Consider the following 24,953-nt stretch of genomic DNA (forward strand, 5'->3'; position numbering starts at 1 on the left):
GGGTCGGGACATTACTACAAGAAGGCGACCATTATTACAGGATGGGGGAAATCACTACAAAATGGAGACCAGGATGGGGGACATTATTACAGGATGGGGACATTATTACAGGATTGTGATCAGAATTACTATGTGGGGCTAATTTCAAAAACAGGATTTTTGGTTGCTTACCGTAAAATCTGTTTCTCGGAGCCTTCATTGGGGACACAGGAACTATGGGTGTATGCTAGTGATGAGCGAGTGTACTCGTTGCTCGGGTGGTCTCCGAGTATTTATGACTACTCAGAGATTTAGTTTTCATCGCTGCAGCTGAATGATATACAGCTACTAGCCAGGCTGAGTACATGTGGGGGTTGCCTGGTTGCTAGGGGATCATCACATGTAATTAAGCTGTCTACAATAAAGTTGCAACTTGCATTTTACATACCGGGAAAAATTATAATCTAATATATGGGAACATAAATAGAAACCCAAAAATCAATTACCCCATGTATGTATGCCAAGGACCATAAAGGGACAGCTGCAAACATAACAGTTATCCTAATCACCACACACAATGCAGATAGATCCCATAAAAATTTAGCTTTATTAATACATATTAAAAGCAATGAATTGAAACAGGAACAAAAAAGCACAGGTATGGACAATACAACACTAAGTGGCAGTACAAAAAAGGGGCCCAAGGTGGGTACCACCCACCGCCGAAGCATACCATACACAGAATATATTGAATATCAATCCATGAATATGGGCAAAGATATACAAAGCACTGGTACTATGACCTGATATCCAAAGGGCAAGAGAGTATCACAAAATAGTATGACGCACATTACCTGGTATACTCAGCAATGGGGGACCCAGAGCCCACCCCAACGCGCGTTTTGGAGCCACAGACCAGCTCCTTCCTCAGGGGGCGTGCATCTCTTGCCCTTTGGATATCAGGTCATAGTACCAGTGCTTTGTATATCTTTGCCCATATTCATGGATTGATATCCAATATATTCTGTGTATGGTATGCTTCGGCGGTGGGTGGTACCTTGGGCCCCTTTTTTGTACTGCCACTTAGTGTTGTATTGTCCATACCTGTGCTTTTTTGTACCTGTTTCAATTCATTGCTTTTAATATGTATTAATAAAGCTAAATTTTTATGGGATCTATCTGCATTGTGTGTGGTGATTAGGATAATTAAGCTGTCTAGTAGCTGTAAATCATTCAGCTGCCGCAATTAAAACTAAATCTCCGAGCAGTCATAAATACTCAGAGACTACCCGAGCGTGCTCGGGAAAACCCGAGCAACGAGTATACTCGCTCATCACTAGTGTATGCTGCTGCCACTAGGAGGCTGACACTATGCACAAAAAAAGGTACGCTCCTCTGCAGTATACACCCCACCGACTGGCATTCTGATAGTGAGAAAGCAGTAGGAGAAACAACAAGTTGAAAGAACACAACAGCAGAAATCGTAACTGTAATCATAGAACATAGAAAACAAAGTAACAGATCAGGAACAGATCAACATGGGAGGGTGCTGTGTCCCCCAATGAAGGCTCCAAGAAACAGATTTTACGGTAAGCAACCAAACATCCTGTTTTCTCTATCTCTTCATTGAGGGACACAGGAACCCAGGAACCATGGGACATCCCAAAGCAGTCCCTGAGGAGGGAAAAACAGACTTCCATCAGGTCGGAGAACTCACCATTGCCGCCTGCAAGATCCTTCTGCCTAGGCTGGCGTAGGTATGGACCTTGTAAAATTTGGCGAATGTTTGGACGGAAGACCAGGTTGCCGCTTTGCAAAGCTGTTGGGTGGAAGCCCAGGAGGCGCCAACTGCCCTGATAGAGTGAGCCTTAACCCCAGGAGGGGGCACTCTGTCCTTGATCTGGTAAGCCTCCAAAATTGCCATTCTGATCCAGCGAGCAATAGCCGCCTTGGAAGCCAGCAGGCCTCTACGCATTCCATCTGGAATGACGAAAGAGAGTCCGTCTTCCGAAATAAGCCGTTCTAGCCGTGTAGACCTTCACCGCCATGACCAGGTCTAGCTTGTTCCATGAACGCTCCAGATGATGAGTTGGAGCAGGACAAAAAAAGGGTAGAACAATGTTCTAATTGAGGTGGAAGGTGGACACCGCCTTGGGAAAAAAGGAAGGCGGAGGTCGCAGGACCACCTTATCCTGTTGAATAACCAAGAAAGGAGGGCGACAAGAAAGGGCCGCCAACTCCGAGACGTGCCGTATGAAGGTGATGGCCACAAGAAAGGCCATCTTCCAGGACAGAAATGACAGGGCAACCTCTCTGAGAGGCTCAAAGGGAGAACCCTTCAGGGCCTCCAGGACTTCTCAACTGGTCCGGATTGCCTGAACACGCTTCTGTGACAGGGGCTGGGGTCCTGCAGGTCAGACATATGAGGATACGGGGTGGCAGTACACGCCGTACTCATAGTCTCTTTGTGGGAGTACAGTAGTGACTGTTCACCCTGTTTCCCTCCGTGGTACCTGAAAAGAAACGACGCACATTGAGGTAGATATGGGTCTAATAAAAGACTCGTGTCCACTTCCTACTGACACAAAGCTAAACTGACTATCAGTCGGTGGAGTGTACACTGCAGAGGAGGAGCTAACTTTTTTTGTGCATAGTGTCAGGCTATGTGCACACATTGCAGATTTACCCGCGGATCTGCAGCAGTTTTCAATGTAGTGTACAGTACCATGTAAACCTATGGAAAACCAAATCTGCTGTGCACATGCTGCGGAAAAAAACACGCGGAAGCACAGCGGTGTTTTTTCCACAGCATGTCAATTCTTTGTACGGATCTGCAGCGTTTCTGCACCTATTAACTTGCATTGAGTCGGGCACATCCGCAGCAAAACCGCAGATGTAAAAAAGATCCGCGGGTTTGCTGCGGATGTGGGTGTGAGAAACGCTGCAGCCCGGGAGGGAAGTGTGTGGGCGGAGTCCGTGTGCGTCTATGTGTGTGGGCGGAGTCTGCGTGTCTGTGTGCGGGGTATGTCGGGGCTGTTTGTGGGGTCAACAGGGCTGTGTGCGGGGTCGGCAGGGCTGTCCGGCTATGCCTGCTACAGTGTCAGTGATTGACACATTAGCCAATGATGGGACAGTAGTAGTCCCATCTAGGGTTGAGCGAAACGGGTCGAACATTTTCAAAAGTCGCCGACTTTTGGCTAAGTCGGGGTTTCATGAAACCCGATCCGACCCCTGTGCGGGGTCGGCCATGCGGTACGCGACTTTCGCGCCAAAGTCGCGTTTCAATGACGCGAAAAGCGCCATTTCTCAGCCAATGAAGGTAAACGCAGAGTGTGGGCAGCGTGATGACATAGGTCCTGGTCCCCACCATCTTAGAGAAGGGCATTGCAGTGATTGGCTTGCTGTCTGCGACGTCACAGGGGCTATAAAGAGGCGTTCCCGCCGACCGCCATCTTACTGCTGCTGATCTGAGCTTAGGGAGAGGTTGCTGCCGCTTTGTCAGAAGCAGGGATAGCGTTAGGCAGGGTCCATTAACCACAAAACCGCTTGTGCTGCAGCGATTTGCACTGTCCAACACCACCCTCGGTGTGCAGGGACAGTGGAAGTTTTTTTTTTTTTTTTTTTCCCCTCAGCGCTGTAGCTCATTGGGCTGCCCTAGAAGGCTCCCTGATAGCTGCATTGCTGTGTGTACGCCGCTGTGCAAACCAACTGCTTTTTTCAAAGCACAAATCCTCTTGTTCCTTCCTTTCTGCACAGCTATCTTTTTTGTTTGTCCACACTTTTTATTTCATTTGTGCATCAGTCCACTCCTTATTGCTGCCTGCCATACCTGGCTGAGATTACTGCAGGCAGGGAGATAGTAGCTGCCTGCCATACCTGGCTGAGATTACTGCAGGCAGGGAGATAGTAATTGTAGGACATTCCCTGTTTTTTTTTTTTTTTTTTTTTGGTGGGAGATTAAGATTGGCAATTTGGCATTTCTGCTAGAGTGCCATCCCTGTGTGTGCCATCTCTCTCACATAGTGGGCCATAGAAAGCCTTTTCATTTTTCTGTATTTTTTTTTGTGGGGTGTATAAATTCTCCCTGATAAAAATACAGTGGGAGATTAATATTGGCCTTTGGGCTTGTGTGCCAGTCCTGAGTGTGCCATCTCTCTCACAAATAGTGGGCCATAGAAAGCCTATTTATTTTTTTTTTTGGTTTTATAAATTCTCCCTGAAAAAAAGGGAGATTAATATTGGCCTCTGGGCTTGTGTGCCAGTCCTGAGCGTGCCATCTGTGCCAGCCCTGAGCGTGCCATCTCTCTCACAAATAGTGGGCCATAGAAAGCCTATTTTATTTTTTTTTTTGTTTTATAAATTTTCCCTGAAAAAAGGGAGATTAATATTGGCCTCTGGGCTTGTGTGCCAGTTGTGAGCGTGCCATCTGTGCCAGTCCTGAGCGTGCCATCTCTCTCACAAATAGTGGGCCATAGAAAGCCTATTTAAATATTTTTTTGGTTTTATAAATTCTCCCAGAAAAAAAGGGAGATTAATATTGGCCTCTGGGCTTCTGTGCCAGTCCTGAGCGTGCCATCTGTGCCAGCCAGCCCTGAGCGTGCCATCTCTCTCACAAATAGTGGGCCATAGAAAGCCTATTTAATTTTTTTTTTTGTTTTATCAATTTTCCCTGAAAAAAGGGAGATTAATATTGGCCTCTGGGCTTGTGTGCCAGTTGTGAGCGTGCCATCTGTGCCAGTCCTGAGCGTGCCATCTCTCTCACAAATAGTGGGCCATAGAAAGCCTATTTAAATATTTTTTTGGTTTTATAAATTCTCCCAGAAAAAAAGGGAGATTAATATTGGCCTCTGGGCTTGTGTGCCAGTCCTGAGCGTGCCATCTGTGCCAGCCAGCCCTGAGCGTGCCATCTCTCTCACAAATAGTGGGCCATAGAAAGCCTATTTAATTTTTTTTTTTGTTTTATCAATTTTCCCTGAAAAAAGGGAGATTAATATTGGCCTCTGGGCTTGTGTGCCAGTTGTGAGCGTGCCATCTGTGCCAGTCCTGAGCGTGCCATCTCTCTCACAAATAGTGGGCCATAGAAAGCCTATTTAAATATTTTTTTGGTTTTATAAATTCTCCCAGAAAAAAAGGGAGATTAATATTGGCCTCTGGGCTTCTGTGCCAGTCCTGAGCGTGCCATCTGTGCCAGTCCTGAGCGTCCCATCTCTCTCACAAATAGTGGGCCATAGAAAGCCTATTTTATTTTTTTTTTGGGTTTTAGAAATTCTCCCTGAAAAAAGGGAGATTAATATTGGCCTCTGGGCTTGTGTGCCAGTTGTGAGCGTGCCATCTGTGCCAGTCCTGAGCGTGCCATCTCTCTCACAAATAGTGGGCCATAGAAAGCCTATTTAAATATTTTTTTGGTTTTATAAATTCTCCCAGAAAAAAAGGGAGATTAATATTGGCCTCTGGGCTTCTGTGCCAGTCCTGAGCGTGCCATCTGTGCCAGTCCTGAGCGTCCCATCTCTCTCACAAATAGTGGGCCATAGAAAGCCTATTTTATTTTTTTTTTGGGTTTCAGAAATTCTCCCTGGAAAAAAAAAGGGAGATTAATATTGCCCTTTGGGCTTGTGTGCCAGTACTAAGCGTTCCATCTCTCTCTCTCTCTCAGTCAGTGGGCCATAGAACGCATATTTTTGGTTTTATTTGTTTTCTAAATTCTCCCTGAAAAAATCATTTTATTTTATTTGGTTTCTAAATTCTTCCTGATAAAATCATATTTTTTTTATTATTTTTATTTCTAAAGTCTCCCTGAAAAAAAAAAAAAAAAAACAACCAAAAAAACAGTGGGAGATTAATATTGGCCTTTCTGCTTGTGTGCCAGTCTTGACTCCTGGGTGTGCCATCTCTCTCTCTCTCTCTCTCTCTCTCTCTCTCTCTCTCTCCAATTGTGGTCCATAGAAAGCCTATATTTTTTTTCCTTGATTTGGGTTCTAAAATCTACCAGAGAAAATAACTACATCAATCATTGGTAGAAAAATATTGGCCTCTGGGTTTGTGTGCCACTCCTGACTCCTGTGTGCGTCATCTCTCAGTCAGTGGGCCATAGAACGCCTATTTTTGGTTTTATTTGTTTTCTAAATTCTCCCTGAAAAAATCATTTTATTTTATTTGGTTTCTAAATTCTTCCTGATAAAATCATATTTTTTTTATTATTTTTTTTTCTAAAGTCTCCCTGAAAAAAAAAAAAAAAAACAGTGGGAGATTAATATTGGCCTTTCTGCTTGTGTGCCAGTCTTGACTCCTGGGTGCGTCATCTCTCAGTCAGTGGGCCATAGAACGCCTATTTTTGGTTTTATTTGTTTTATAAATTCTCCCTGAAAAAATCATTTTATTTTATTTGGTTTCTAAATTCTTCCTGATAAAATCATATTTTTTTTATTATTTTTTTTTCTAAAGTCTCCCTGAAAAAAAAAAAAAAAAAACAACCAAAAAAAACAGTGGGAGATTAATATTGGCCTTTCTGCTTGTGTGCCAGTCTTGACTCCTGGGTGCGTCATCTCTCAGTCAGTGGGCCATAGAACGCCTATTTTTGGTTTTATTTGTTTTATAAATTCTCCCTGAAAAAATCATTTTATTTTATTTGGTTTCTAAATTCTTCCTGATAAAATCATATTTTTTTTATTATTTTTTTTTCTAAAGTCTCCCTGAAAAAAAAAAAAAAAAAAACAACCAAAAAAAACAGTGGGAGATTAATATTGGCCTTTCTGCTTGTGTGCCAGTCTTGACTCCTGGGTGTGCCATCTCTCTCTCTCTCTCTCTCCAATTGTGGTCCATAGAAAGCCTACATTTTTTTTCCTTGATTTGGGTTCCAAAATCTACCAGAGAAAATAACTCCATCAATCATTGGTAGAAAAATATTGGCCTCTGGGCTTGTGTGCCACTCCTGATTCCTGTGTGCGTCATCTCTCACTCAGTGGCCCATAGAAAGCATATAGTTTGTTACATTTGTTTTCTAAATTCTCCCTGCAAAAATCTATTTTTTTTTTTTTGGGGGGTTTCTAAAGTGTTCCTGAAAAAAATAAAAATAAAAAAAAAATAATAGTGTGACATTAATATTAACATTTGTGCTTCAGTGACAGTCCTGCGTGTGGGGCATCTCTCTAATTTGCAGCCACCAAAAAAAGAGTGTGTAACATTGGGCCTGATTTTCGCTGTGGTCTCACCAACCTGTAAAGGGGTAGCTAAATCATACTGAAGTTATAGCTCACCGTGTAAGTTGTGTGACTGCAACAAATAACGTTAGTTTGGTTACGTTTTTAAAACAATGAGGAAGTCTAGTGGAAGAGGTCGTGGCCGGGGGCGTTCATTGTCAGCTGGTAATGAGGGTAGTGGTAGTGGTGGAGCATCAGGTGGTCGTGGGGGAAAAAATATTGCACCTAAGTCTGGAGCTGTGGAGCCAGGTTCGTCGTCCGGCTACACAAGGCCTCGAACGCTCCCTTTTCTGGGATTAGGAAAACCGCTTTTAAAGCCGGAGCAGCAAGAGCAAGTTTTGGCTTATCTTGCTGACTCAGCCTCTAGCTCTTTTGCCTCATCTCGTGAAACTGGTAAAAGTAAAAGCAGCGCGTCGTTAGTGGATGTTCACGGTCAGGGACAAGTCACTTCCTTGTCCTCTTCAGCAAAAACAACAACAGAGAAGAATGCAGCAGGCGACACAACGGGTTACTCCATGGAGCTCTTTACACATACCGTCCCTGGCTTAGAAAGTGAAGCAGTTAACAGTCCATGCCCATTACAAATTGAATCTGACATGGAGTGCACTGACGCACAGCCACAGCCAGACTACTATGCTGGTCCTTTGACTCAGACCACAACATTGCCCTCGCAGGGTGCTGATCAAGAATCAGACCCTGATGAGACTATGTTGCCCCATCACGAACGCTATACCACCGAACGACACGGTGACACAGACGAAGTTGCGCAGGAGGTACAAGAAGAGTTATTAGATGACCCAGTTCTTGACCCCGATTGGCAGCCATTGGGGGAACAGGGTGCAGGCGGCAGCAGTTCTGAAGCAGAGGAGGAGGAGGGGCCGCAGCAGGCATCAACATCGCCACAGGTTCCATCTGCCGGGCCCGTATCTTGCCCAAAACGCGTGGCAAAGCCAAAACCTGGTGGAGGACAGCGTGGCCATCCGGTTAAAGCTCAGTCTGCAATGCCTGAAAAGGTATCCGATGCTAGAAAGAGTGCAGTCTGGCATTTTTTTAAACAACATCCAATTGATCAGCGCAAAGTCATCTGTCAAAAATGTTCTACTTCCTTAAGCAGAGGTCAGAATCTGAAAAGTCTCAATACTAGTTGCATGCATAGACATTTAACCACCATGCATTTGAAAGCTTGGACTAACTACCAAACGTCCCTTAAGGTTGTTGCACCCTCGGCCAATGAAGCTAGTCATCAACGCAACATCCCTTCCGGCAGTGTAGGACCACCATTTAGCGCACCACCTGCTGTATCTGTGCAGGTATCTTTGCCAGGCCAAAGCAGTCAGGGTCAGGGAATCACCAGTTTCGTAGTAGGAAACACTGCATCTAGGGCACCGGCGGCAACAATACCATCTCCCACCGTCTCTCAGTCTGCCATGTCCACCGGCACCCCCGCTAGTTCCACGATCTCCAGCTCTCCAGTCCAGCTCACCCTACATGAGACTATGGTTAGAAAAAGGAAATACTTAGCCTCGCATCCGCGTACACAGGGTTTGAACGCCCACATAGCTAGACTAATCTCGTTAGAGATGATGCCCTACCGGTTAGTTGAAAGCGAAGCTTTCAAAGACCTGATGGACTACGCTGTACCACGCTACGAGCTACCCAGTCGACACTTTTTTTCCAGAAAAGCCATCCCAGCCCTCCACCAGCATGTTAAAGAGCGCATCGTCCATGCACTCAGGCAATCTGTGAGCACAAAGGTGCACCTGACAACAGATGCATGGACCAGTAGGCATGGCCAGGGACGTTACGTGTCCATCACGGCACACTGGGTAAATGTGGTGGATTCAGGGTCCACAGGGGACAGCAAGTTTGGGACAGTTCTGCCTAGCCCACGGTCTAGTAAACAGTTGTCTGTAGCCGTTCGCACCCCCTCCTCCTCCTCCTCCTCGTCCTCCTGCAGAAGCAAGAGCTCGTCCACAGACCGCAGTCGCACAAACACTCCATCCGCACCTGCCACTGTTGCACACCAGGTCTCCCATTATGGGGCAGCTACTGGCATACGTCAGCAGGCTGTATTGGCTATGAAGTGTTTGGGCGACAATAGACACACCGCGGAAGTTCTGTCCGAGTTCTTGCAGCAAGAAACGCAGTCGTGGCTGGGCACTGTAGATCTTGAGGCAGGCAAGGTAGTGAGTGATAACGGAAGGAATTTCATGGCTGCCATCTCCCTTTCCCAACTGAAACACATTCCTTGCCTGGCTCACACCTTAAACCTGGTGGTGCAGTGCTTCCTGAAAAGTTATCCGGGGTTATCCGACCTGCTCCTCAAAGTGCGTGGACTTTGCGCACATATCCGCCGTTCGCCTGTACACTCCAGCCGTATGCAGACCTATCAGCGTTCTTTGAACCTTCCCCAGCATCGCCTAATCATAGACGTTGCAACAAGGTGGAACTCAACACTGCACATGCTTCAGAGACTGTGCGAACAGAGGCGGGCTGTTATGTTTTTGTGGGAGGATACACATACACGGGCAGGCAGTAGGATGGCAGACATGGAGTTGTCAGGTGTGCAGTGGTCGAAGATTCAAGACATGTGTCAAGTCCTTCAGTGTTTTGAGGAATGCACACGGCTGGTTAGTGCAGACAACGCCATAATAAGCATGAGCATCCCCCTAATGCGTCTGCTGATGCAAAGTTTGACGCACATAAAGGATCAGGCGTCTGCACCAGAGGAAGAGGAAAGCCTTGATGACAGTCAGCGATTGTCTGGTCAGGGCAGTGTACATGACGAGGTACCGGGCGAAGAGGAGGTGGAGGATGAGGAGGATGATGGGGATGAGTATATTTTTAATGAGGAAGCTTTCCCGGGGGCACGGGAAATTGGTGGCGTGGCAAGGCCGGGTTCTGGTTTTTTGAGGGACACAAGTGACGTAGATTTGCCTGCAACTGCCCCTCAACCAAGCACAACCGCAGATTTGACAACGGGAACTTTGGCCCACATGGCGGATTATGCCTTGCGTATCCTCAAAAGGGACACACGCATTACAAAAATGATGAACGATGACGATTACTGGTTGGCCTGCCTCCTTGATCCTCGCTATAAAGGCAAATTGCAAAATATTATGCCACATGAGAACTTGGAACTAATATTAGCAACAAAACAATCAACTCTTGTTGACCGTTTGCTTCTGGCATTCCCTGCACACAGCGCCCGTGATCGTTCTCACACGAGCTCCAGGGGCCAGCAGACCAGAGGTGTTAGAGGGGCAGAAATCAGAAGTGGCGTTGGACAGAGGGGTTTTCTGACCAGGTTGTGGAGTGATTTTTCTATGACCGCAGACAGGACAGGTACTGCAGCATCAATTCAAAGTGACAGGAGACAACATTTGTCCAGTATGGTTACAAACTATTTTTCATCCCTTATCGACGTTCTCCCTCAACCGTCATTCCCATTTGATTACTGGGCATCCAAATTAGACACCTGGCCAGAATTGGCAGAATATGCATTGCAGGAGCTTGCTTGCCCGGCAGCTAGTGTCCTATCAGAAAGAGTATTCAGTGCTGCAGGTTCAATACTAACAGAAAAAAGGACTCGTCTGGCTACCCAAAATGTAGATGATCTAACCTTCATTAAAATGAACCACAACTGGATTTCAAAATCTTTTGCCCCACCCTGCCCGGCTGACACCTAGCTTTCCTATGAAAAGGTCTTGCCTGTGGACTATTCTGAATGACTTTTCCAATCTCGTAATTTTCTTCACCTGATTGTCCAGCATACGACATGTTTCCACCTCACGAAATGGCCAAACTCCCCACACGGGGCCGTGCTATCGCCACTTTGCGCTTGGACCCTTGAGAGTGCTGTTTGTCTGAAGAGGTGGGTGTGGCCGCTTTTGGTCGACGGCACTGCCACTGGGTCCCTCATAGTACAATAAAGTGTCTCTGGCGGTGGTGGTGCGCACCCAACGTCAGACACACCGTTGTAATATGAGGGGCCCTGTGCCTGTACCGCCGGCCACAAGACAGTTCCCCCCCCCAGCTCAAACAGTGCTCTACCACTAGCAAAATTATCTCTCACAGCTTCACCAATGTGTAGTCTAGCCGCTGACATCCTTCAATGCCTGGCACTGACAATACCATTGTTTTGACATTTTTGTTATGTTAGGCCTTCGAAGCCTGTCTGCGGTCCCTTCTTTCTACAACTACTACACTGACCAGGCCACTGCTGGCCGTGTTACCCTGGAACCAATTTAAAAGTGCCTACAGTCAGCCCAATTTTGTTATGTTAGGCCTTCGAAGACTGTCTGCCGTCACTCCTTCCACTAGACTTCCACTGACCATACACTGCTGCCCATGTACCCCTGGAACCAATTTAAAGTGCCTACAGCCAGCCCAATTTTGTTATGTTAGGCCTTCGAAGCCTGTCTGCGGTCACTCCTTCCACTAGACTTCCACTGACCAGACCACTGCTGCCCGTGTACCCCTGGAACCAATTTAAAAGTGCCTACAGCCAGCCCAAGTTTGTTATGTTAGGCCTTGGAAGCCTGTCTGCGGTCACTCCTTCCACTAGACTTCCACTGACCAGACCACTGCTGCCCGTGTACCCCTGGAACCAATTTAAAAGTGCCTACAGCCAGCCCAAGTTTGTTATGTTAGGCCTTGGAAGCCTGTCTGCGGTCACTCCTTCCACTAGACTTCCACTGACCAGACCACTGCTGCCCGTGTACCCCTGGAACCAATTTAAAAGTGCCTACAGCCAGCCCAAGTTTGTTATGTTAGGCCTTGGAAGCCTGTCTGCGGTCACTCCTTCCACTAGACTTCCACTGACCAGACCACTGCTGCCCGTGTACCCCTGGAACCAATTTAAAAGTGCCTACAGCCAGCCCAAGTTTGTTATGTTAGGCCTTGGAAGCCTGTCTGCGGTCACTCCTTCCACTAGACTTCCACTGACCAGACCACTGCTGCCCGTGTACCCCTGGAACCAATTTAAAAGTGCCTACAGCCAGCCCAAGTTTGTTATGTTAGGCCTTCTAAGCCTGTCTGCGGTCCATTCTTTCAACTACTACTACACTGACCAGGTCACTGCTGCCCGTGTACCCCTGGAACCAATTTAAAATTGCCTACAGCCAGCCCAATTTTTTTATTTTAGGCCTTCGATGCCTGTCTGCGGTCCATTCTTTCAACTACTACTACACTGACCAGGTCACTGCTGTCCGTGTACCCCTGGAACCAATTTAAAATTGCCTACAGCCATGTGTTATTATTTTAGGCCTTCGATGCCTGTCTGCGGTCACTCCTTCCACTAGGCCTCCACTGACCACACCACTGCTGTCCGTGTACCCCTGGAACCAATTTAAAATTGCCTACAGCCAGCCCAATTTTTTTATTTTAGGCCTTCGATGCCTGTCTGCGGTCCATTCTTTCAACTACTACTACACTGACCAGGTCACTGCTGTCCGTGTACCCCTGTAACCAATTTAAAATTGCCTACAGCCATGTGTTATTATTTTAGGCATTCGATGCCTGTCTGCGGTCCATTTTTTCAACTACTACTACACTGACCAGGTCACTGCTGCCCGTGTACCCCTGGAACCAATTTAAAATTGCCTACAGCCATGTGTTATTATTTTAGGCCTTCGATGCCTGTCTGCGGTCACTCCTTCCACTAGGCCTCCACTGACCACACCACTGCTGCCCGTGTACCCCTGGAACCAATTTAAAATTGCCTACAGCCAGCCCAATTTTTTTATTTTAGGCCTTCGATGCCTGTCTGCGGTCCATTCTTTCAACTACTACTACACTGACCAGGTCACTGCTGCCCGTGTACCCCTGGAACCAATTTAAAATTGCCTACAGCCATGTGTTATTATTTTAGGCCTTCGATGCCTGTCTGCGGTCACTCCTTCCACTAGGCCTCCACTGACCACACCACTGCTGTCCGTGTACCCCTGGAACCAATTTAAAATTGCCTACAGCCATGTGTTATTATTTTAGGCCTTCGATGCCTGTCTGCGGTCACTCCTTCCACTAGGCCTCCACTGACCACACCACTGCTGTCCGTGTACCCCTGGAACCAATTTAAAATTGCCTACAGCCATGTGTTATTATTTTAGGCCTTCGATGCCTGTCTGCGGTCACTCCTTCCACTAGGCCTCCACTGACCACACCACTGCTGTCCGTGTACCCCTGGAACCAATTTAAAATTGCCTACAGCCAGCCCAATTTTTTTATTTTAGGCCTTCGATGCCTGTCTGCGGTCCATTCTTTCAACTACTACTACACTGACCAGGTCACTGCTGCCCGTGTACCCCTGGAACCAATTTAAAATTGCCTACAGCCATGTGTTATTATTTTAGGCATTCGATGCCTGTCTGCGGTCCATTTTTTCAACTACTACTACACTGACCAGGTCACTGCTGCCCGTGTACCCCTGGAACCAATTTAAAATTGCCTACAGCCATGTGTTATTATTTTAGGCCTTCGATGCCTGTCTGCGGTCACTCCTTCCACTAGGCCTCCACTGACCACACCACTGCTGTCCGTGTACCCCTGGAACCAATTTAAAATTGCCTACAGCCATGTGTTATTATTTTAGGCCTTCGATGCCTGTCTGCGGTCACTCCTTCCACTAGGCCTCCACTGACCACACCACTGCTGCCCGTGTACCCCTGGAACCAATTTAAAATTGCCTACAGCCAGCCCAATTTTTTTATTTTAGGCCTTCGATGCCTGTCTGCGGTCCATTCTTTCAACTACTACTACACTGACCAGGTCACTGCTGTCCGTGTACCCCTGGAACCAATTTAAAATTGCCTACAGCCATGTGTTATTATTTTAGGCCTTCGATGCCTGTCTGCGGTCACTCCTTCCACTAGGCCTCCACTGACCACACCACTGCTGTCCGTGTACCCCTGGAACCAATTTAAAATTGCCTACAGCCAGCCCAATTTTTTTATTTTAGGCCTTCGATGCCTGTCTGCGGTCCATTCTTTCAACTACTACTACACTGACCAGGTCACTGCTGTCCGTGTACCCCTGGAACCAATTTAAAATTGCCTACAGCCATGTGTTATTATTTTAGGCCTTCGATGCCTGTCTGCGGTCACTCCTTCCACTAGGCCTCCACTGACCACACCACTGCTGTCCGTGTACCCCTGGAACCAATTTAAAATTGCCTACAGCCATGTGTTATTATTTTAGGCCTTCGATGCCTGTCTGCGGTCACTCCTTCCACTAGGCCTCCACTGACCACACCACTGCTGCCCGTGTACCCCTGGAACCAATTTAAAATTGCCTACAGCCAGCCCAATTTTTTTATTTTAGGCCTTCGATGCCTGTCTGCGGTCCATTCTTTCAACTACTACTACACTGACCAGGTCACTGCTGCCCGTGTACCCCTGGAACCAATTTAAAAGTGCCTACAGCCAGCCCAAGTTTGTTATGTTAGGCCTTGGAAGCCTGTCTGCGGTCACTCCTTCCACTAGACTTCCACTGACCAGACCACTGCTGCCCGTGTACCCCTGGAACCAATTTAAAAGTGCCTACAGCCAGCCCAAGTTTGTTATGTTAGGCCTTGGAAGCCTGTCTGCGGTCACTCCTTCCACTAGACTTCCACTGACCAGACCACTGCTGCCCGTGTACCCCTGGAACCAATTTAAAAGTGCCTACAGCCAGCCCAAGTTTGTTATGTTAGGCCTTGGAAGCCTGTCTGCGGTCACTCCTTCCACTAGACTTCCACTGACCAGACCACTGCTGCCCGTGTACCCCTGGAACCAATTTAAAAGTGCCTACAGCCAGCCCAAGTTTGTTATGTTAGGCCTTGGAAGCCTGTCTGCGGTCACTCCTTCCACTAGACTTCCACTGACCAGACCACTGCTGCCCGTGTACCCCTGGAACCAATTTAAAAGTGCCTACAGCCAGCCCAAGTTTGTTATGTTAGGCCTTCTAAGCCTGTCTGCGGTCCATTCTTTCAACTACTACTACACTGACCAGGTCACTGCTGCCCGTGTACCCCTGGAACCAATTTAAAATTGCCTACAGCCAGCCCAATTTTTTTATTTTAGGCCTTCGATGCCTGTCTGCGGTCCATTCTTTCAACTACTACTACACTGACCAGGTCACTGCTGTCCGTGTACCCCTGGAACCAATTTAAAATTGCCTACAGCCATGTGTTATTATTTTAGGCCTTCGATGCCTGTCTGCGGTCACTCCTTCCACTAGGCCTCCACTGACCACACCACTGCTGTCCGTGTACCCCTGGAACCAATTTAAAATTGCCTACAGCCAGCCCAATTTTTTTATTTTAGGCCTTCGATGCCTGTCTGCGGTCCATTCTTTCAACTACTACTACACTGACCAGGTCACTGCTGTCCGTGTACCCCTGTAACCAATTTAAAATTGCCTACAGCCATGTGTTATTATTTTAGGCATTCGATGCCTGTCTGCGGTCCATTTTTTCAACTACTACTACACTGACCAGGTCACTGCTGCCCGTGTACCCCTGGAACCAATTTAAAATTGCCTACAGCCATGTGTTATTATTTTAGGCCTTCGATGCCTGTCTGCGGTCACTCCTTCCACTAGGCCTCCACTGACCACACCACTGCTGCCCGTGTACCCCTGGAACCAATTTAAAATTGCCTACAGCCAGCCCAATTTTTTTATTTTAGGCCTTCGATGCCTGTCTGCGGTCCATTCTTTCAACTACTACTACACTGACCAGGTCACTGCTGCCCGTGTACCCCTGGAACCAATTTAAAATTGCCTACAGCCATGTGTTATTATTTTAGGCCTTCGATGCCTGTCTGCGGTCACTCCTTCCACTAGGCCTCCACTGACCACACCACTGCTGTCCGTGTACCCCTGGAACCAATTTAAAATTGCCTACAGCCATGTGTTATTATTTTAGGCCTTCGATGCCTGTCTGCGGTCACTCCTTCCACTAGGCCTCCACTGACCACACCACTGCTGTCCGTGTACCCCTGGAACCAATTTAAAATTGCCTACAGCCATGTGTTATTATTTTAGGCCTTCGATGCCTGTCTGCGGTCACTCCTTCCACTAGGCCTCCACTGACCACACCACTGCTGTCCGTGTACCCCTGGAACCAATTTAAAATTGCCTACAGCCAGCCCAATTTTTTTATTTTAGGCCTTCGATGCCTGTCTGCGGTCCATTCTTTCAACTACTACTACACTGACCAGGTCACTGCTGCCCGTGTACCCCTGGAACCAATTTAAAATTGCCTACAGCCATGTGTTATTATTTTAGGCATTCGATGCCTGTCTGCGGTCCATTTTTTCAACTACTACTACACTGACCAGGTCACTGCTGCCCGTGTACCCCTGGAACCAATTTAAAATTGCCTACAGCCATGTGTTATTATTTTAGGCCTTCGATGCCTGTCTGCGGTCACTCCTTCCACTAGGCCTCCACTGACCACACCACTGCTGTCCGTGTACCCCTGGAACCAATTTAAAATTGCCTACAGCCATGTGTTATTATTTTAGGCCTTCGATGCCTGTCTGCGGTCACTCCTTCCACTAGGCCTCCACTGACCACACCACTGCTGCCCGTGTACCCCTGGAACCAATTTAAAATTGCCTACAGCCAGCCCAATTTTTTTATTTTAGGCCTTCGATGCCTGTCTGCGGTCCATTCTTTCAACTACTACTACACTGACCAGGTCACTGCTGTCCGTGTACCCCTGGAACCAATTTAAAATTGCCTACAGCCATGTGTTATTATTTTAGGCCTTCGATGCCTGTCTGCGGTCACTCCTTCCACTAGGCCTCCACTGACCACACCACTGCTGTCCGTGTACCCCTGGAACCAATTTAAAATTGCCTACAGCCAGCCCAATTTTTTTATTTTAGGCCTTCGATGCCTGTCTGCGGTCCATTCTTTCAACTACTACTACACTGACCAGGTCACTGCTGTCCGTGTACCCCTGGAACCAATTTAAAATTGCCTACAGCCATGTGTTATTATTTTAGGCCTTCGATGCCTGTCTGCGGTCACTCCTTCCACTAGGCCTCCACTGACCACACCACTGCTGTCCGTGTACCCCTGGAACCAATTTAAAATTGCCTACAGCCATGTGTTATTATTTTAGGCCTTCGATGCCTGTCTGCGGTCACTCCTTCCACTAGGCCTCCACTGACCACACCACTGCTGCCCGTGTACCCCTGGAACCAATTTAAAATTGCCTACAGCCAGCCCAATTTTTTTATTTTAGGCCTTCGATGCCTGTCTGCGGTCCATTCTTTCAACTACTACTACACTGACCAGGTCACTGCTGTCCGTGTACCCCTGGAACCAATTTAAAATTGCCTACAGCCATGTGTTATTATTTTAGGCCTTCGATGCCTGTCTGCGGTCACTCCTTCCACTAGGCCTCCACTGACCACACCACTGCTGTCCGTGTACCCCTGGAACCAATTTAAAATTGCCTACAGCCATGTGTTATTATTTTAGGCCTTCGATGCCTGTCTGCGGTCACTCCTTCCACTAGGCCTCCACTGACCACACCACTGCTGTCCGTGTACCCCTGGAACCAATTTAAAATTGCCTACAGCCAGCCCAATTTTTTTATTTTAGGCCTTCGATGCCTGTCTGCGGTCCATTCTTTCAACTACTACTACACTGACCAGGTCACTGCTGTCCGTGTACCCCTGTAACCAATTTAAAATTGCCTACAGCCATGTGTTATTATTTTAGGCATTCGATGCCTGTCTGCGGTCCATTTTTTCAACTACTACTACACTGACCAGGTCACTGCTGCCCGTGTACCCCTGGAACCAATTTAAAATTGCCTACAGCCATGTGTTATTATTTTAGGCCTTCGATGCCTGTCTGCGGTCACTCCTTCCACTAGGCCTCCACTGACCACACCACTGCTGCCCGTGTACCCCTGGAACCAATTTAAAATTGCCTACAGCCAGCCCAATTTTTTTATTTTAGGCCTTCGATGCCTGTCTGCGGTCCATTCTTTCAACTACTACTACACTGACCAGGTCACTGCTGCCCGTGTACCCCTGGAACCAATTTAAAATTGCCTACAGCCATGTGTTATTATTTTAGGCCTTCGATGCCTGTCTGCGGTCACTCCTTCCACTAGGCCTCCACTGACCACACCACTGCTGTCCGTGTACCCCTGGAACCAATTTAAAATTGCCTACAGCCAGCCCAATTTTTTTATTTTAGGCCTTCGATGCCTGTCTGCGGTCCATTCTTTCAACTACTACTACACTGACCAGGTCACTGCTGTCCGTGTACCCCTGGAACCAATTTAAAATTGCCTACAGCCATGTGTTATTATTTTAGGCCTTCGATGCCTGTCTGCGGTCACTCCTTCCACTAGGCCTCCACTGACCACACCACTGCTGTCCGTGTACCCCTGGAACCAATTTAAAATTGCCTACAGCCATGTGTTATTATTTTAGGCCTTCGATGCCTGTCTGCGGTCACTCCTTCCACTAGGCCTCCACTGACCACACCACTGCTGCCCGTGTACCCCTGGAACCAATTTAAAATTGCCTACAGCCAGCCCAATTTTTTTATTTTAGGCCTTCGATGCCTGTCTGCGGTCCATTCTTTCAACTACTACTACACTGACCAGGTCACTGCTGTCCGTGTACCCCTGGAACCAATTTAAAATTGCCTACAGCCATGTGTTATTATTTTAGGCCTTCGATGCCTGTCTGCGGTCACTCCTTCCACTAGGCCTCCACTGACCACACCACTGCTGTCCGTGTACCCCTGGAACCAATTTAAAATTGCCTACAGCCATGTGTTATTATTTTAGGCCTTCGATGCCTGTCTGCGGTCACTCCTTCCACTAGGCCTTCACTGACCACACCACTGCTGTCCGTGTACCCCTGGAACCAATTTAAAATTGCCTACAGCCAGCCCAATTTTTTTATTTTAGGCCTTCGATGCCTGTCTGCGGTCCATTCTTTCAACTACTACTACACTGACCAGGTCACTGCTGTCCGTGTACCCCTGTAACCAATTTAAAATTGCCTACAGCCATGTGTTATTATTTTAGGCATTCGATGCCTGTCTGCGGTCCATTTTTTCAACTACTACTACACTGACCAGGTCACTGCTGCCCGTGTACCCCTGGAACCAATTTAAAATTGCCTACAGCCATGTGTTATTATTTTAGGCCTTCGATGCCTGTCTGCGGTCACTCCTTCCACTAGGCCTCCACTGACCACACCACTGCTGCCCGTGTACCCCTGGAACCAATTTAAAATTGCCTACAGCCAGCCCAATTTTTTTATTTTAGGCCTTCGATGCCTGTCTGCGGTCCATTCTTTCAACTACTACTACACTGACCAGGTCACTGCTGCCCGTGTACCCCTGGAACCAATTTAAAATTGCCTACAGCCATGTGTTATTATTTTAGGCCTTCGATGCCTGTCTGCGGTCACTCCTTCCACTAGGCCTCCACTGACCACACCACTGCTGTCCGTGTACCCCTGGAACCAATTTAAAATTGCCTACAGCCATGTGTTATTATTTTAGGCCTTCGATGCCTGTCTGCGGTCCATTCTTTCAACTACTACTACACTGACCAGGGCACTGCTGGCCGTGTACCCCTGGAACCAACATCAGAAAATATAAAAATAAGTATTTTGCTTATAAAAAAGAAAATACTGGTGAGATATCAAATGCAGACATTTTAACATTAAAAACAAACACACAACTCTAATCTGGTACAGTACTAAAAATGGCCACCAGCTACAATTACTTTCTCCTGCAAGTAGTTAACTGAAAGTTTTTTTAAATTGAAAACACACATATGGCATCCACCGAGTGTTGTCCTGTCGCGTCTTCTTTATATTATTGCCGAGAAGATGCAAAATAATGAAAATAATAAAATCATTAATTACCAAAATAATAGAGAAAGTCAACACCACATTGCAAATAAACATTCATTCCAAATAAAGAAGCAGGGCGCGTCCGAGGGTGAGTATATACCTAATAAGAATATAATCACCCTCGGACGCGCAATGCTTATTTCCAACAGCCTTCCTTCCTAAGAATCAGCCCTTCCGTCGTGTAGAGAGACGTTGTGTTACACTCCAAGGTGTTCCCCAGGTTGCCTTTCCTGAGCTTCGATCTTCCGGCTCTCGTTTAGTAGTTCTTGGAAACTACTCTGCATTAGGCCTTCAAATTGGGTATGGGGTGTAGAGAGATGGTGTGTTCCACTCCAAGGTGTTCCCCAGGTTGCCTTTCCTGAGCTTCGATCTTCCGGCTCTCGTTTAGTAGTTGTTGGAAACTACGCTGCATTAGGCCTTCAAATTGGGTATGGGGTGTAGCGAGAGGGTGTGTTACACTCCAAGGTGTTCCCCAGGTTGCCTTTCCTGAGCTTCGATCTTCCGGCTCTCGTTTAGTAGTTCTTGGAAACTACACTGCATTAGGCCTTCAAATTGGGTATGGGGTGTAGAGAGAGGGTGTGTTACACTCCAAGGTGTTCCCCAGGTTGCCTTTCCTGAGCTTCGATATTCCGGCTCTCGTTTAGTAGTTGTCGGAAACTACGCTGCATTAGGCCTACAAATTGGGTATGGGGCGTAGAGAGAGGGTGTGTTACACTCCAAGGTGTTCCCCAGGTTGCCTTTCCTGAGCTTCGATATTCCGGCTCTCGTTTAGTAGTTGTCGGAAACTACGCTGCATTAGGCCTACAAATTGGGTAAGGGGTGTAGAGAGAGGGTGTGTTACACTCCAAGGTGTTCCCCAGGTTGCCTTTCCTGAGCTTCGATCTTCATGCTCTCGTTTAGTAGTTGTCGGAAACTACGCTGCATTAGGCCTACAAATTGGGTATGGGGTGTAGAGAGAGGGTTTGTTACACTCCAAGGTGTTCCCCAGGTTGCCTTTCCTGAGCTTCGATCTTCCGGCTCTCGTTTAGTAGTTGTTGGAAACTACGCTGCATTAGGCCTTCAAATTGGGTATGGGGTGTAGCGAGAGGGTGTGTTACACTCCAAGGTGTTCCCCAGGTTGCCTTTCCTGAGCTTCGATCTTCCGGCTCTCGTTTAGTAGTTCTTGGAAACTACACTGCATTAGGCCTTCAAATTGGGTATGGGGTGTAGAGAGAGGGTGTGTTACACTCTAAGGTGTTCCCCAGGTTTCCTTGCCATTGCTTCGGTCTTCCGACTCTCGTTTAGTAGTTGTAGAAAAGTACACTGCATTAGGCCATACAAAATGGGTATGGGGTGGAGAGAGATGGTGTGTTACACTCCAAGGTGTTCCCCAGGTTGCCTTTCCTGAGCTTCTATCTTCAGGCTCTCATTAAATTGTGGTTAAATGGAACAACTGCATTTGGCGTACTAGTTGGTTTGGGGCCTACTATCGGTGTCTGCCACTCCTTGCTGTTCTCCTCCACTGAACAAAGCTGTGCCGCCTGTTTACTACGGTTGCCAATTTTGAACTGCATTTCGACTACTTACTGATTTGGCCCTACTCTCTGTGTCAGCCTCTCATTCCAGTTGTCCTCCACTGCAATGCCCCCTGGTTATTCCTGTGTTACCAATTTTGAACTGCATTTAGCCCACTTTCTTCTTTGGGCCTATATCTGTGTTTCCACTTCATCGTGCCCATTGCCCAGCCAGTGATAGATGAGTCTGCTGGTACATTGACCCATAACGCAACATTCCCCGTGCACGCTACACAACAACATTGTGACCCTGCTGAAAGTCAGGTTGCTCTTCCCGCATACCATACCACCTTACACGGGGACAAAGAGGAAGGTGCAGATGAAAGTGCAGGTTCCTTCATCAGGTGGGGGGAGGAATACTAGTTGGCGACGTCACTGGCACAGGGCCTCTCATAGTACGCAAAAGTGTTGCTGCCGGTGGGAGGCGCCCCCGCCGTGCAAACACACCGCTGTACTTTGAGGGGCCCTGTGCCAGTGCCAATGCCAACGAGTGGGCCCCCCCTGCTTGCTCAGGTTCACAGCACTTGCAAAGTTGAAATACTTACCTCTCCCTGCTCCACTGCCGTGACGTGGTCCAGATTTCCTGGGCCCACTAATTACTTGAACCAGCCCTACCCCCCACAACTTTAGCCAAATGACCCCCAATTTCAAATGCCTTCCAATTATTATAAGGTAAATTACGCTTGACAAGCTTCATTAAGAAGAATGGATGGTTTTGACATTAAAATGGCCACTCTAGGTGTTTTCCTGGCCCCCACTCACTGCCGACTATGCTGCCCCATTGACTTGCATTGGGTTTCGTGTTTCGGTCGATCCCGACTTTACGTCATAATCGGCCGATTTCACTCGACCCGACTTTGGACATAGTCGGGTTTCGCAAAACCCGGCTCGACTCTAAAAAGGTCAAGGTCGCTCAACTCTAGTCCCATCATTTGGCTAATGTGTTGAATGTAAAAAAAAAGCAAAAAAATCCCCCACATATACAGTACAGACAGTACATACTACATACAATGCATACAGAACATATAACATACTGTACATACAACATACAGTGCATACAGAACATATAACATACTGTACATACAACATACAGTGCATACAGAACATATAACTTATAGTGCATACAACATACAGTACATACAGAACATATAACATACAGTACATACAACATACAGTACATACATATAGGCATACAGTACACACATATAAACATACAGTACATACAACATAGAGTACACACAGAACATGCAACATATAACATACAGTACATACAACATACAGATCACGCAACATACACCATATAACATACAGTACATACAGCATACAGTACATACTACATACAGTACATACAACATACAAAATATACAACATATAACATACAGTACATACAACATACAGAAAATGCAATGCAACATACAACATACAGTACATACTACATACAGTACATACTACATACAGTACATGGGGGTTTTGATACTGTTAGCCAGAATCTGCTTTGCTTTATCAAGGATGTATAATAATGGGCAGCTATATTGGGAATCCCCAAGCCCCCATATGCTCTTTTTTTGTAAGTGATACTTGAGGGTGTCCTGGGTTTTTTATTATTCCAAATAAATTTATTAATGATGGTTTGGAGAGATGTAAGGTATGATACCGAAATGGGAAGAGGAATGGCGCTCAGAATGTATAGAATCTTAGGTAGCGTAAATATTTTTATTGTAAGGACTTTGCCCCACCAGGAGAGGAATTTATGCCCAAAGGTGGTAGTGTCATTATTGATAGTTTTAATTAAGTAATTAATATTATTTGTTACTATGTTGTTTAGATTTTTAGTGATCTTAAACCCTAAATAGGTAAGTTCTTTATTAGCCCAGGTAATGGGGGAAGAAGCTTTAATTTTTTAATTTGCTCTTCATCTACATTTAAGGGTAGGATTTTTTATTTTGTTGCGTTAATTTTGAAATGGGAGACATTTGAAAAAGAATCCAATATCTTGTGAAGTTCTGACATGGAGTTGATAGGGTCTGTTAGGGTGAGAATGATGTCATCAGCAAACATACTTAGTTTGTATTGGCGAGAGGGGGTTTCCAAAACCTTGATGTTATTATTTTCTCTGACCATTTGTGCAAGGGGCTCCATGGCTAAGATAAAAAGGAGTGGGGATAAGGGACATCCCTGCCTTGTACCATTTGTTATAGCGAAGGAGGGAGATACATGATTGTTAGCAACGATTTTTGCTCTAGGGTTGGAGTAGAGTGCCATAATTGTAGTAATAAAGGAATTATCAAACCCAAATTTGATCAGGGTCTGTCGTAGGAAGCCCCACTCCAGACGGTCAAAAGCTTTTTCTGCGTCTAGAGAGACAATCAGGGTGCTTTGTTTTGTTTGATTAGCTATTTTGATGGCGTTGATGATTCTCCTGGTACCGTCTGAAGCGTGGCGACCCACGACAAACCCGATCTGGTCATTATTTATTAAGGTGGGAAGTATCAGATTAAGCCTATTAGCTAGAATTTTGGCATATATTTTGATGTCGCAATTGATTAAGGAAATAGGTCTAAAATTGGCAATGTGTTCAGGGTTGTCTTTGAGCTTGGGAATTAAAACAATAGAAGCTTCGAGCATTTCAGTAGGGAAGGTGTTGTGAATTCTGTGGCGGAGCTCCCTCCTGTGGTCACAAGTGGTACTTCGGCTGATTCTCTCTGGGAGCTTCCGTTTGTGGAGGAAACTGGTATTGCTGCTTCTGAGTTTCCTTCCTCAGGTGATCTGGTGAGGTCGTTAGGTGCTTCTCTACTTAACCCCACCTAATGCTTTGATTCTTGCTTCCTGTCAATGTTCCAGTGTTGGACTTGTGTTTCTCTGGATCATTCCTGTGGCCTGCTGCTCTGCATAGCTAAGTGCTTCTTTGCTATTTGTTGCTATTTTTTCTGTCCAGCTTGTCTATTTGTTTTGCTGGAAGCTCTGGGACGCAAAGGGTGTACCTCCGTGCCGTTAGTTCGGTACGGAGGGTCATTTTGCCCCTTTGCGTGGTTTTCTTTAGGGTTTTGTGTAGACCGCAAAGTTATCTTTCCTATCCTCGTTCTGTCTAGAATATCGGGCCTCACTTTGCTGAATCTATTTCATCCCTACGTTTGTCTTTTCATCTTACTCACAGTCATTATATGTGGGGGGCTGCCTTTTCCTTTGGGGTATTTCTCTGAGGCAAGGTAGGCTTATTTTTTCTATCTTCAGGCTAGTTAGTTTCTCAGGCTGTGCCGAGTTGCATAGGTAGCGTTAGGCGCAATCCACGGCTGCCTCTAGTTGTGTTTGGAGAGGATCAGGGATTGCGGTCTGCAGAGTTC

Source organism: Ranitomeya imitator, chromosome 2 (genome assembly GCF_032444005.1).
Source record: "Ranitomeya imitator isolate aRanImi1 chromosome 2, aRanImi1.pri, whole genome shotgun sequence".
NCBI classification, from domain to species: Eukaryota; Metazoa; Chordata; class Amphibia; order Anura; family Dendrobatidae; genus Ranitomeya; species Ranitomeya imitator.